Here is a 13,099-nt window from a genome sequence, read left to right on the forward strand (position 1 = left end):
CCAGGCCCCGTGGGGTTACAGGCACAGGCGGGCTCCATCTCCTGCTTAAAAGGAGTCTACCACCCAACTGGATTGCAAAATAGCGAGGGAAGAATTAGTGGAGAAAAGGGCGGCAGGGATGTGGGGACCCACAGCAGACTGATCTTGAATAACCAGAAGCCACACTTCCTCCTTCCCTTTTCTCCTTCTGGGGGGCTTTTTTTAAAATTTTTTTCTTTTTTTTTCAATTGAGCTTCTTTTTCCAGGCAACCCTAGCTTGTGTCAAGTTGCCAAAAAGGCCAACCAGGACATTGTTCATGAAGAAAACATTTTTTTTTTCTTACCACACAGTTTGGGATCCTGTTGTGTGACCTGTTTGGGCTCTGGCAACAAAGAAACATCCTCCCCAAGTTGAGCTTGGCGAAGCAGGGAGTTTGTTGGGGTTACTTACAGGAGCAGGGGTGACTGGAAGACAGGACAGCATGGGTGACCGCTGTCTGGAAGCCGTGTAACTGGAGCTGTGTGAGCTGCAGGCAGCTCCCTGCAGAAGTCGCTCTCCTTCCTTCCAGCAGAGCCTGTGCAACTGTGGGGTGAAGCCTTGTAAGCTGTGTTACTTTCTCAGTTTTGTACATTTTCCTCTTCCACACAGCAGGTGCTTCTCGGGCTAACTCTGCGCTGGAGGATTGGATGGCAGGAGCAGGGAAGGAAGGCATGGCTGGCAGAAAGCTGAGAGAACAGACAGGACCAGGCTCAGCTCACTAAGGTCCTTCAAGAAGTCCGTTTAACCTTTTCTCCCTCCTCCTTTCTTCTTTCCTTTCTTTCTTCCTTCCTTCCTTCTTACCTCCTCCTTCTACTTCATTTTTGTTTTTTTGAGACAGGATTTCCCGGTGTAGCCCTGGGGGTCTTGGAGCTCACTCTGTAGACCAGGCAGGCTGGCCTAGAATTTACAGAGATCTGCCTGCCTTGGCTGGTATTAAAGGCGTCTGCTACCCCTACCTGGCTCCATTCAACCTTCTCAAAGGCACACTCCCCATTGGCCCAAGGACCTTTTGGTAGGCCCCACCTAGGAATCCTCTATCCCAGGAGACCAAACTCCCAACACATGAACCTCAAGAACATCTGAACTAGCAAACACTAATTTATGATCACTTCTCATTCTCTCTCCAGCCATGTCACCCAAGGGACCATGTTTACAATGGCTTTCACAGGGACAGCGCTGAGCTGTTGGCAGAGCTATAAGCCAGCCTCGGCCTGCTCCTCTGTCTTTGTGCTTTGTCCATCTCCAGTGTCTTCTGTTGTCTAGTCCCAGGTGCTTTGACCCTGCATCTAGGAGGGTTTCACAGCTCTATTTGGCAGTGTGTGAGTCTCTTCCTGTCCTGCACACCATTTAGATGGATCCTAGCAGCCTTTACTTTGGGGATTCTCCTCCAGATACTTGGGCAGGATGTGTCAATGCTGGCAGCGTCCCCACTTTTCCATCCACTTTTGCCAAGCAAAAACAGAATGCCAGAGCCCTGGGTGCCCTGATTTGGCCTCCACCTGAGGCTTTTCTGGGTGTCTCTTCTTCCCCATTCTCTGTAGTTTTCACCCTGGAATTTCTACTGCTGGAGGCCATCCTTCCTTCACTACCCTTTGGGGCCAATTGGGAGACTAACTCTGTTTGGCTCTGGATTCGTATCTACTAATTTTAATTTTTAAATAACGTTTTGTTCACATAATTCAAAAATAAAGATGCAAAAAGAGTAAAAAGAGAAATGAGTTCCTTCTTGAAACTTAATATATAAGACAGATTTAAAAATCAATTGGCATTAGACTCTCAATTCAGATGGAGCAATTGTTAACTTTTTTCAGGTATGTAGGGGAAATTAAGTAAGTTTTATTTAATTAATTAATTTATTTTTTGAGATGTCTCTCTGTGTAGCTTAGGCTGATCTTGAAGGCAATCCTACTCTCTTACCCTCATGAGCATTGTGACTACAGGCCTGGCTAGGGAACCTTAAACATTGATTAATCATTAGCTGATATTAGTAAACATTTTCTTTTTTGAAGCAGCATCTCATTGGCCTAGAACTTGCTATGTAGACCAGGCTGGCCTCCGCCTCTACCTGGAGTGCTGGGATTAAAGATGTGTACCACCATTTCAGCTTTAATGAACCTTATGATTTTTGCCATGTATGAGGATGACATTGTCATTTCCAAGAAAGTCTCAAGTTTTAGAGGTACGTACTGAGATGTCTATGGTTTGAGTGACAAGGTGTGGTCAGGGGTGGTTCGAGTTTTCATCTCACTTCCTAAAAAGTGAAGAGATTTTATGAAATAAGAAGAACAAAACTGGGGGCTGGAGAGTTGGCTCAGCTGTTAAGGGTACTGGCTGCTCTTCCAGAGGATACAGGTTCAATTTCCAGCACCCACACGGCAACTCACAACTGTCTGTAACTCCGGGATCTGATAACCTCACACAGACATACATGCAGGCAGAATACCAGTGCACATAAAAGAAATAAATTAATTGAAAAAAAGAACAAAATTGTTAGAGCTGGTCAGTGGACATATGGGGCTTATTTTATGAGTCTTTCTGCTTTTGTGTGTTTGAACTCTTCCAAAAGAAGAAAAAATACCCTATCCATCCATTCCTGTCACCTATCAGTCTAGCCTTACATGAATAACCACACTGATTTTTTCATACAAAACAAGCAATTATGGTCATGTGTACGATTACTTCCCTCACCTTACTTTAAACTTCGGAAGAATGTTGCTATGGTTTGTATCTTGCTTCTTTTTCTTCTTTATTATATGTAGTCGGCAGAATAATGTCCCTCTCCTGGGGTGAGGTGGGGAGATGGATTGATTAGTAGGTAAGGTTCCTGCTTGCACAAACATCAGGACCTGAGTTTGGATCCTTAACAACCATATGAAAGCCAGCATGGTTAAGTACATCTGTAACTCCAACACTGTGAGGTAGAGACAAGTAGATTCCTGGAGCTCACTGGCCAGGCAGCCTTAGCCAATTAACGAACACTAGATTAAGTAAAAGACTAGTGATTTATGGCAGTTTCTTCCAAATAGAAATACATACTGAAAGGTGGTTCAAGACATAAGAAGTAAGTAAAACTTAAAAGATCCAGGAAGTAAACAACTCACAAGTCTCAGGAAGTTCATGAAGCAAGATTTATAAAGCCCCTTCCAAAGGCTGTAGAAGCACCAAGGTCTGGGAAGGTGATACTCTTCAATCTAGAGCTCCATGGAAGTCATACAAGCAGCTGCTGGGATGCAGCTTTTGTGGGTCATCACTCATGTGCAGGTGGACTTTTCTGAGATGTGGCTGCCTTTGAGTCTTCCACCATCCTAAAAGGAACCCCTCGCTTAAACAACAATAATAAACTCTCTGGTTCACGGAGCTATACTAGGGCGGGGCAAAATTGTTTCTTTGGTTGTTGCCAGTGCCCTATCTGGGCTGACCAGGTATTTGTCCACATCTCCCCAGAAAAAGTCACGTGACACTTGGTGTTGACTTCTGACCTCTACAAGCACATGTACATACCTGTATGCACTCTCTCCCTCACTGGTGACATATAAACACGAAAACATATTATACACACATATGCAGGCGTGCGCGTGAGCACACACGCATGCATGCGCATACACGTGCCCATTCACAATTATGTGCACATCTTCTGGTACCCGAGGAGTGTTATTCAGCATGGCAAAAGGGACTTTGTTGATTCTTTCCTGCAGACTCGAAGAGGAAGGCAACTCTGCCCATCCATCTCATTCCATTGAGACCCACAGGTCAGGTCTGACCTCGAGTGCAGTAGACCGAAGTACAGGTGCTAGGTCTGTGGGACTCCATCACAGCAACAGTGAAACCTGCACGCTCTGCATTGCCGGTCCCACACTGTCACCAGGGAGATTGCAGAAGTGCTAGTTCCTCGTGGTTACGCCTGGGGTCTGGAGTCTGGCAGGTCTGGGCTGGAATCCAGACCTGGCCCACATGGGCCCACATGCTGCTGCTTGTGCAATTTTGGACAACTTATGTCACCGGTGTGAGCCTGTTCCAGCTGCAGAGGGGGAAAGGGACAGAGCCGTTGCTTCACCAGGCTGCTCTGAAGCTTAAATCAGGTAACACGTACCAAGCGTTTCGCTGCGTGTAGAGGTACATAATAAATGCCCAAGAAAGCGTGGTGATTGACACTGTTATGTATACAGCTGCAGTGACTATTTCTGAGTTTTCTCTGAGTTCCACAGGTCTCACTGCCCTCTCTTGTGACTCCTTGTGGATCCAGGAAACTACCTATGAATCAGCCCTTGGATCTTACACAACCCTCCTCCTTGTCTGGTATTCTTGATTCTCTTTTTTTTTGGCCTAGGCACTGGCTGGCAATGTAAGGACTGGGACCCCGTCCTGTGTCTTGGGGGTTTACAGTGACTGCTCACTGTAGGGACTGTTCCATGAGTAGGCAGTGTCCGAAAGAGGCTGGTATGCACTTTCTTTCTTTCTGGAGTAGGACCCTCCGCTCCTAAGGGCATTTTAAGGGCACGGCTGGACCCTGCCAGGTTTCTGTGCTCGAAGTGTAGACTCCCAAAGTGGTGCAGGCCTTCAGGGTCGCTCTGACATCTGCAACGAGGCGGCACTTGCAAACGCCCTGCTCTTTGTGGTAGGCGGTTTCACTGCTGGGTAGAAGGCTGAGCAGAAACTTTCCCTCCCAGCCTGGAAGCTTGCCATGTCCTGCCCTCTGGGGATACCTCCAAGTAAGCCTGCTCTTGTGGGAGGCAGAGGTTGGGGGCCCTGTTCCAGCCCTGCTGCTTCCTTGGTGGGTGGCCCCAAGATTGAGTCTTTTTTGAACCCTCTTTCTATAATCTGTTTGAAAAGCAATGAAACACCTATGAGGATCACCGTGGAACCATCGTAGCTTCAGGTGTAGCTAATGCCTTGCGAATAACATATCCCTCCCGTTCCCCTCCAGCCATACCTTCTAGGTTCTAGGCTCCGTACCTGTCTGTTGGGGAGGGGCATGCCCCACCCTCCCTGCTGCTCCATCAGTGCAGGGCACAGACCTGGGTCAGCCTCTGGGTTGGGCCTGCCTTGATAGTCTGGAATCTGTTCTGCCTTCACTCTTAGCCCCTCCCTGGGGCTGGCCTTCCTTCCTCCCTCCTCCACCCCCCACTCTTCCCACCACACAAACCCCACAGACGCTAATGCTCTTGCCGGGCACAGAAATATCATTGTATTTTTAGCTCTGGCCCCGCTCCATCCCACGAGCACCCCTCTTTGGCATGAACTTGGCCAGATCCTCAAGTTGTTGTCCCCAGCCCTTGAGCCACGGGAATGTGCCCGCCCTACAACTTTTACATGGCTCTGCCCACATCTCTCCTGCCACCCTTTTGCCTTTGTGACTTGCTTGACCAACCTGTATTCATCCCCCCGCCCCGCTATCATTACACACACACACACACACTTGAAACTCTAAAGTGTTTTCTGTCTCTTGTCCCTTGTCCTTCTTCACAGCAGAGGACCTGTCCCAGGAGTACCAGCCCAAAGGGTACATAGTTAGAAAGAGGGAGATGTGTTTGCTTTTTGGCCTCCGGGGCCAGTGGGTTGGTGGTATGCTCTCAACTCCCCTCCCCCCAATATGTGTGGTGCACACACATACCTTCTCTCCTGTCTATGGCATGGCGTGAGCCTGTGGGAGCCTGTGTTCTGAGACACTATGGCTCACCTAAAGGGAACTGCAGCTTCCTTTTCAACTTAAATTTAAAGAGGAACAGTCGAACAAGGAACCCCGCCTCCACTGTGGCTGGGAAATGTTAAATCCAGTCCCGGCTGAGAAAACGGCTCTTAAAGGTGAAAGCCATGCATTTCTTTACAGTTATCTATCTCTAAGCCAGCTCTGTTCTAAGTCTCTCTCTTTAACCAGGTATATATATATATATATATATATATATATATATAGAGAGAGAGAGAGAGAGAGAGAGAGAGAGAGAGATGGGGGACAGGTGCTCATACCACGACAGGCATGTAGATGTCAGAGAACAACCTTGTAGATCCTTCCACCTTGCTGGGGACAAGGCCTTCTGTTGTCCACTGCCCATAAGCCAGGCTGACCCTCCTGCAGGCTTTCAGTCTCCTGTCGCTACCTCCCTCTCCCTCTCACTGTAGGAGCGCCGCGATTTGAGATGCCTGCTACTGTCTTTGGCGTTATATGAGTTTTTGAGACCAGAACTCAGGTCTCACACTGGGCACTGAAGCACTTTCTTTTTTTTTTCTTTCCATTTTTTATTTTAATTTTAATTAATTATACTTTATTCACTTTGTATCCTCCCGTGGCCCCCTCCCTCCTCCCCTCCCAATTCCACCCTTCCTCCCCCTTCTCCACGCATGCCCTCCCCCCAAGTCCACTGATAGGGGAGGTCTTCCTCTCCTTCCTTCTGATCCTATCAGGTCTCAGCAGGAGTGGCTCCACTGTGAAGCACTTTCTTCACTCAGGAATCTTTAGTGTGGATTTCAGTGGTAGCAGAGTACGTCCTGGGGACTGGTCCCAGAATAAGGTTCCGGGGGCATTCGATTCTCGTTCTTCTGAATGCAGGGCCTGAAGCATACTAGGCAGGCTCCTTTTCCTCCTCTTCCTCCTCCTCCTTCTCCTCCTCCTGGTTTTTTTTTTTTTTTTTTTTTTTTTAAGACAGGGTTTCTCTGTGTAGCCTTGGCTGTCCTGGACCAGCTTTGTAGACCAGGCTGGCCTTGAACTCACATCCATCCACCTGCCTCTGCCTCCCTGAGTGCTGGGATTACAGGTATACCCCCTACCCAGCTTCTTCATTCTTTTTATTCTTTGTTTCTCAGGGTGACACCCAGTGTCCTTAGAATCTGTGATGCCATCACTAATTTGCTTGGTGTACCTTCTCCCCCACCCCCAACACACTCTGGACTGTATTTACTGGTCTGGTGAGTGCCATGGCCTCAGTCAAGATCCTTCTCTCCCAGCATCTCGATGGCTACTTCTCTCCCTTCTTTGGCTCTCTGCTCAGCCCAGAGCTTCCAAGCATTTTCTTCCCAAAATTGATTCCCAAATTGCCCTTACTAGTATTTGTCACACAGTGCATTTCATTTTTATTTTATTATTTTATTTTTTTTTCTTTAACATGAATCCTTCTACTTCCATAAAAACTTCTAGGGCAGAGGCTGTTCTTTTTCTCCAGGGCCTAGAACCAAGCCTGTACCACAGCATTAAATCCTGTTTGTGGGACATAAAAAGCGTTGCTCAGTACATGGGCAGAAGGGCTTGCCGAGGAAACCTCCCAGCCCAGGCAGCTTGGACCCTGGTGGGTGGTTGGACGGGTACTTGGTGCCCCTCAGAGGACAGAGTGGCTGCCTGCTGGCCAGGCAGGACCCGCTGAAGCCTCCGGGGTAGCACCGGGAGGTCTCAGAGAGGCGGCGCTGGCATGTCTGCCAACAATTCCTGCCCTTCCTGTCCTGAGCCGTGAGTTAGCTGGGTTGGAAAATTGTGTCAGGGAAATGAGCCCTGCTCGCAGGGTCAATTTGGAGGTGGTGCTAGTAACAGCCAACAAACAAAAAACTTACTCATATACCCTTCCTTCTGTTGTCTACCAGTGGGGCTGTAAAACGGTTCAGCTGTGTCCCCCATAATCATAGCCGTGGTCCCGACTAACTGGAAATCAGGCTGTTGACGTTGCAACGGCTTGTTAAGATGTGGTCACACTGAAGTGGGGGGGTGGGGCTCCACCATCACGAGATCACTGTCCTTACACAAAGACACCTCCTGCACACGGACGTTGAAATTGCCGAGAGACGGCCAGCCACAGAGGAACAAGTATTGGGCATTTCCAGCTAAGTGGGGCCTGGAAGAGTCAAATGCTATAAAATAACAGTGCTTACCAGAGACCAAGGGACTGTATGAGGTGGGAGTGGGGGTTTGGGGGAAGGAGGGTCTGTGGACAGATACGTAGTTTCAGGTTGGGAGGATGGAAAACTCTGGAGCTAGGCAGTGACACTCAATGCTGCTGTACTGTATGGTTAACATGGTTCTTGTTTTTCTTCTCCCTCTTCTTTTTAAGGTTTCAGTCTTTCGTGGCAGGGAAGTGAAAGCCGCAGAAGTGTGAGGTGGGTCGTTACGTTCTATCCACACACCAGAGGCAGACCGTGAATGCTCAGATAGCTGCTCTCCTTTTTTATCTTATTTTACTTTGTTCCTGAGATGGTATCAGCATGTAGCGGTGGCTGGGCCTGAATAGCTGATCCTCTTACCTCAGCTTCCACTACACGCTGAGCTGCTACATACATTTGATGATGCCCATAGGCCTATGAGCCTAGGGGACAGGATGTACGAGCTTGGAGAGTTTTCACTGACGAGACTGCTGAGGTTGCTGGCCAAGAAATCAGCCACTAGGAAGGAAGAGCCTGGCCCTGGCCCTGTCACAGCCAACAGGAGCATTCAACTGTGCCCACACACTCTGCCCATACGTACCTGCCCACGCTCTGGTCCCTGACTTTGGCTCCAGAGTCCTGAGACAGTACAGTTCTCTTTAAACAAGCCAGTCTGTGGTGCTTTGTTACCACAGCCCCAGAGAGACACAATGGCTCTCTGTGGCTGGCTGGCATCCCTCTCCAGCCCCCTGCTCTCTGGAACAGTGAGGGAGAGCTGGCTTCTAAGGGCCCTCTGCAGCTGGTATTCCATCCTTGGTTTTGTTCGCTGCAACTCCTGCCTCCTTGGCCTTCTCACTTCCCTGCTGTCCTGTCATTGTGGAGATGACGTGGTCAGCAAGAAGCCAGGGGTCTCCAAAGCTTGTTCAATACTCTATCTCCAGTCCTGGGCGTCCCCCCCCAATACAAGTTCGTAAATGAATGAGTATGGGCAGGAAGGCGGGAGGAATGAGTCACTGTCCCCTGATCCCTATCAAAGTCGCTTTGACAGAATGCCTGGTGTGGATAGAATAAGCAGAGATAGCAGAACCTCCATGTGTCATGGGCAGGGCAGTAGGAGCAGAGCCCTGTGGCCTTTCTAGGCTGAGGTGAAAACTGCTACAGAAAATCTGGCTGGGGCTTCCTTCAGCTCAGGGCAGGAGCTACAAGAAGCAAAGGTAGATCCCTTCCCTAGAACCACTGACTACAAACCTGGCTCGGGTTCTAGTACTAGACAGTTAAAGGAAAAAGGCTTCCATGCCATCTGAGGCAGAAGCCAGAGGTGGATAGGGATAGGAAAGGCAAGAGTAGGCACTAAGGTCAATGACAGGTTCCTTCCCAGACCTCAAGAGCTCACAGTCCGGACGGGGAGGCGGAGGGGAAAACAGCAGAAGGCCTAGCTGCTCCCGTGGGGCCTCTAGAGGCAGCAGTGGAAACAAAGAGGCTTGGACAAGGTTGCATGGAGGAGGTGCCAGCTGAGAAAAGCCTTAACAGAGGATAGGGAGGGGTGGAGAACTGGAGAAGAGCTCTAGAGGCAGAGGGAACAGCAGGTCGTGAAAGGGCTATGTGGGTCTGGGGTGTGGAGGGTGGGGGCGGGGCAAGACAGCTAATGAGGGACAGTGTGGCTGGCTAATGAAGTGCTCAGTACAATTTTCCTGTGTTACCTTGGCGGAGGTGGGGGGGGGGTAGGGGTGTGTGGAGTGGGTATTTGAACAAACACCTATTCACCCCACCAACAATGACCAAAGAAACCATTCCTACTTTCATCTACCTGGGGGAACCAGTGAGGACTTTTTGACGTTGCTTGTAGAAGCCTGGGTTGGCTCTTGAGCAGCTGATTCACTGAAAGGCCCACTCTTGGACGGACGGCACCTGGGTTCCTAAGCCTTTGACTCAGGAGAGAATATTTCATTGAGGAGAAAGTAGCCACACGACACTAGATGTCAGCTGACACTCTCATCAGGACTGAATCTCTAATTGTTCCTCCATGACTTCTAACTTCTGGGCTTTGAGAGGTGACTGGCTCATGAGCACCCTAACTTAGGTGGATTGGTGAGTTAATAGGTGACCGGACTATGTGTGTGTGTGAGAGAGAGAGACTTTGTACTGTATATCTTGTCCTCTACCCTCTCCTTTTTGCTTCCTGGGCACCCTGAGGTGAACACTTCTGATCCGTCATGCCCTCATTTACCACAGCACTCTGTCTCAGAGTGCAGGGGCCCAGCAACAACAGGATACACATTTCACAGACAGGACGCCTCTGAATTATAAGTCAAAATACATTTTTTCTTTTTCCTTATTTGATTTTTGGCATTGGGAGTTGAAACGGGCGTTGCAGCTGAGGATTCCAGTTTGTGGTCATTCACTCAAGCTTCTAGATCTTTGTGTCTGAGGGCAAAGCAAGGGGCCAGCAAGGGCCACGTTGACTTTTCAGGAGTAGGAGTTTATTGGTATCCCCGAATTACAGGGAGTTTAGTTTGAAGTTGTTATATAACCCAGAAGACACAAATGTTACAGAATTAGGAAGACAAGACTGAGGCAAGAGTAATGATCACAATACTAGATGACCTCAGAAGGCCTGAGAACCAGGAAGCCCGGGTCATGCTCGCTTCAGGACTGCCATCCTCTGTGGCTGTTTTAGGTGTGAACCTTTGAGTTGCTAAATGATAAAAATCGTGGAGAGTTGGCTCTGCCATTAAGACTGCATACTGCTCTTGCAAAGGACCAGAGTTCGGTTCTCAGTATTCATGGTACACAGCTCACAATGGCCTGTAACTCAAATTCCCAACTCCCTCTTCTGACTTTCGTGGGTATTTGCATTCACACTGGCAGAAGATAGCCCCAACACACATATGCACACAATTAAAAAAAAAAAAAAAAGCTTAAAACTCCAAAAAACCCCACAGATTAAGAATGTGTCAGCCGGGTGGTGGTGATGCATGCTTTTAATCCCAGCACTTGGGAGAGAGAGGCAGGTGGATCTCTGAGTTCAAGCCCAGTCTGGTCTACAGAGTGAGTTCAAGGACAGCCAAAGCTACACAGAGAAACCTTGCCTCAGAAAACAAAATAAAACATCAGCAACAGAAAGAATGGGTCAAGATACAAAAGAAACATTTTAAAGAGGAATCTAATGGCTTTTGGGGAATCAGTTATTTTGGGGAAATTTAGGGGCAGATTGAGTTTTTGTTCCATGTTGTCTTAACATAAAATAACACACAAACACTTACACAGAAACTGTGAATCCAAACACAATACAATTAAAATTACAAGATAAAAAGGTTTTTATTTCTTGTGTGTCTTTAGAAGGAAGAAGGTTAGTGACTGGGGAGTTTCTAAGCTGCCTTTAAATAACAAGAAAATATTAGAGATTTTATTTCCCATCCACCTACTTTCCGTTTTGCTTAGATGTTTGAAGAGCAGCTCAGGACCACTCTGTGGCATTTCCAACCCATGGCCTGATCAGTGGGAGCTGCAGACCAGTCCTTAATGGCTGGCTGGGCACTGAAGTCTTCAGTAGGAGCTGCTGGATGGACCCCTGCCGGCCTTTAGACCAGTCTGCTTCCTCCGGCTAAGCAGCGGCCAATCCATTTGTCTTGAAATCACTCTTTGGTTACACCCTTTTCGGCGGTGGCTTGCTTTTTGATCTTTATAAATGTGCATATCAGGCATAACTTCCATGAATGGTCACGAGAAGGGATGCCACGCATATGTGGAACTTCTTAGGCCAGACGTCATCCACCACATTGGACCTACCGAGTGACCTCCCCTGTTGCGTGTCCGCAAAGCACAGAGGAGAAGCTGTGCGACACCGAGCCACGGTGGGCAGGTTGATATGAGACCCGGGGGTCAGCCATGGGGTCATTCATCATCCAAAGGTGTGGCTCTCTGGAGGTTGGCTGGATCTGGTTAGTGAAGGTCCAGGAAAGAAGCGGCCAGCAATTGAGTGGCTCCAGGAACAGCGGAACTCGGGCACAGCTAGCTGCTCATGTGCAGGAGGAGCTGGCTCTGAGGTCAGGAGGAGTCTCAATAACGCCAATGGCTAGAGCAGCAGGGGCCTGCAAGCAGCAGCAGCTTCTCGCAGTGTCTTCAGATTTATGATGCGATGCGGATGATATCACTTTGCTCTCTGTGGAGACTCTATAAGGAAGTCAAGGTTGGTGCCGCCCATGTAGGTTTCTGCTGCAAGGGATCTGAGAACATCCATTTCCTTAATCTTCAGGACATCAAGGACTCCAGACATTGTGGTTTTCCTATAAGTTACGGCAAGAATCAAGAACAATGCTCAACAGTGCAGTGTGGACCTTCCTGGGCAGTGGGAAGCCGCCTTTTGTTTCTTCTTTTTCTGTTTGGTTGGGAATGTTCAGCCCTGTAATGAGGTCATGTGAGAAGCTGTTTCCTTACTTCAGGCCCTGGTTATTCATATTCTGGAAGGCGGTGTCCCAGCAGCTGACTCTTGGAGGCCCGGCTTTCCTTTATTTTTAATTATTTCCTTAATTAGTTATTTGGGTCATTAAAGTTTAGGAATACTCGTTGGCCAGTAAAAAGCAAACAGAGGAACAGTTTCGGTGTCGAAGGTTGTACCTGTTGTGATGTGGGAGCTGAGGGATGTGGAATTTGAGGCTTTGGGGAATCCCCATAAGAGGAGAGAAAATGAGGACAGGAGACAGATTTATATATCAGCAGCTGTGCTAGCTGCCCAGCGATGTTCTTGGGTCTTCAGAGGAGCTCCTTAGTGTTGACCTTTGCTGCCGAGGCTCTATGAGTGAAAAAGAAACATGGATTCTAATTGTCCCCGAGGGCACAGGCATTTCGTGCTCTGGTGTAGGAGGGGACGGGAGACTGGAAACTATATTTCCTGTGTATCCCACAAGATTTCATCCCCTCCTTTTGTTATTTTCTTTATGTAGCTCCCTGTCCATGTATAAAGATAATTATTTAGATTTCTTTCATATGTTAGTCTGGAGTTAACTTTCTGCATTCTCTACTCTGAGAGCCATGGTCCTAAAAATCTTCTGGGGGAGCAGAAAGGTGATGGTCCATCAGTTTTCTGTAACTACTTTCATGTTGATGAGGGTGCGGTCTCTGCTTAGGAGGTGGCCACAGAATTCTCCACCTGCTGGGTGGAGAAGGGAGGCCTTGGCTTTTCTCTTGCAAGGGTTGGTTGCCATCATAGGGAGTCACAAGGAGTTTAGTTTGAACTTGTTA

The 13,099-nt window shown here is 48.3% G+C and overlaps 1 long non-coding RNA gene across 1 annotated transcript; it reads left to right on the plus strand.

Annotated features, from left to right (window-relative positions):
* The first annotated feature begins 377 nt into the window (after positions 1-377).
* LOC132654296 (uncharacterized) lies at positions 378-12,803 on the plus strand. Its single transcript, XR_009591962.1, has 4 exons — positions 378-742; positions 3,715-4,098; positions 8,050-8,095; positions 11,300-12,803. It is a non-coding gene; the product is annotated as an uncharacterized LOC132654296 (long non-coding RNA).
* Positions 12,804-13,099: the final 296 nt, after the last annotated feature.

Source organism: Meriones unguiculatus, chromosome 5, assembly GCF_030254825.1.
Source record: "Meriones unguiculatus strain TT.TT164.6M chromosome 5, Bangor_MerUng_6.1, whole genome shotgun sequence".
Taxonomy (NCBI): Eukaryota; Metazoa; Chordata; class Mammalia; order Rodentia; family Muridae; genus Meriones; species Meriones unguiculatus.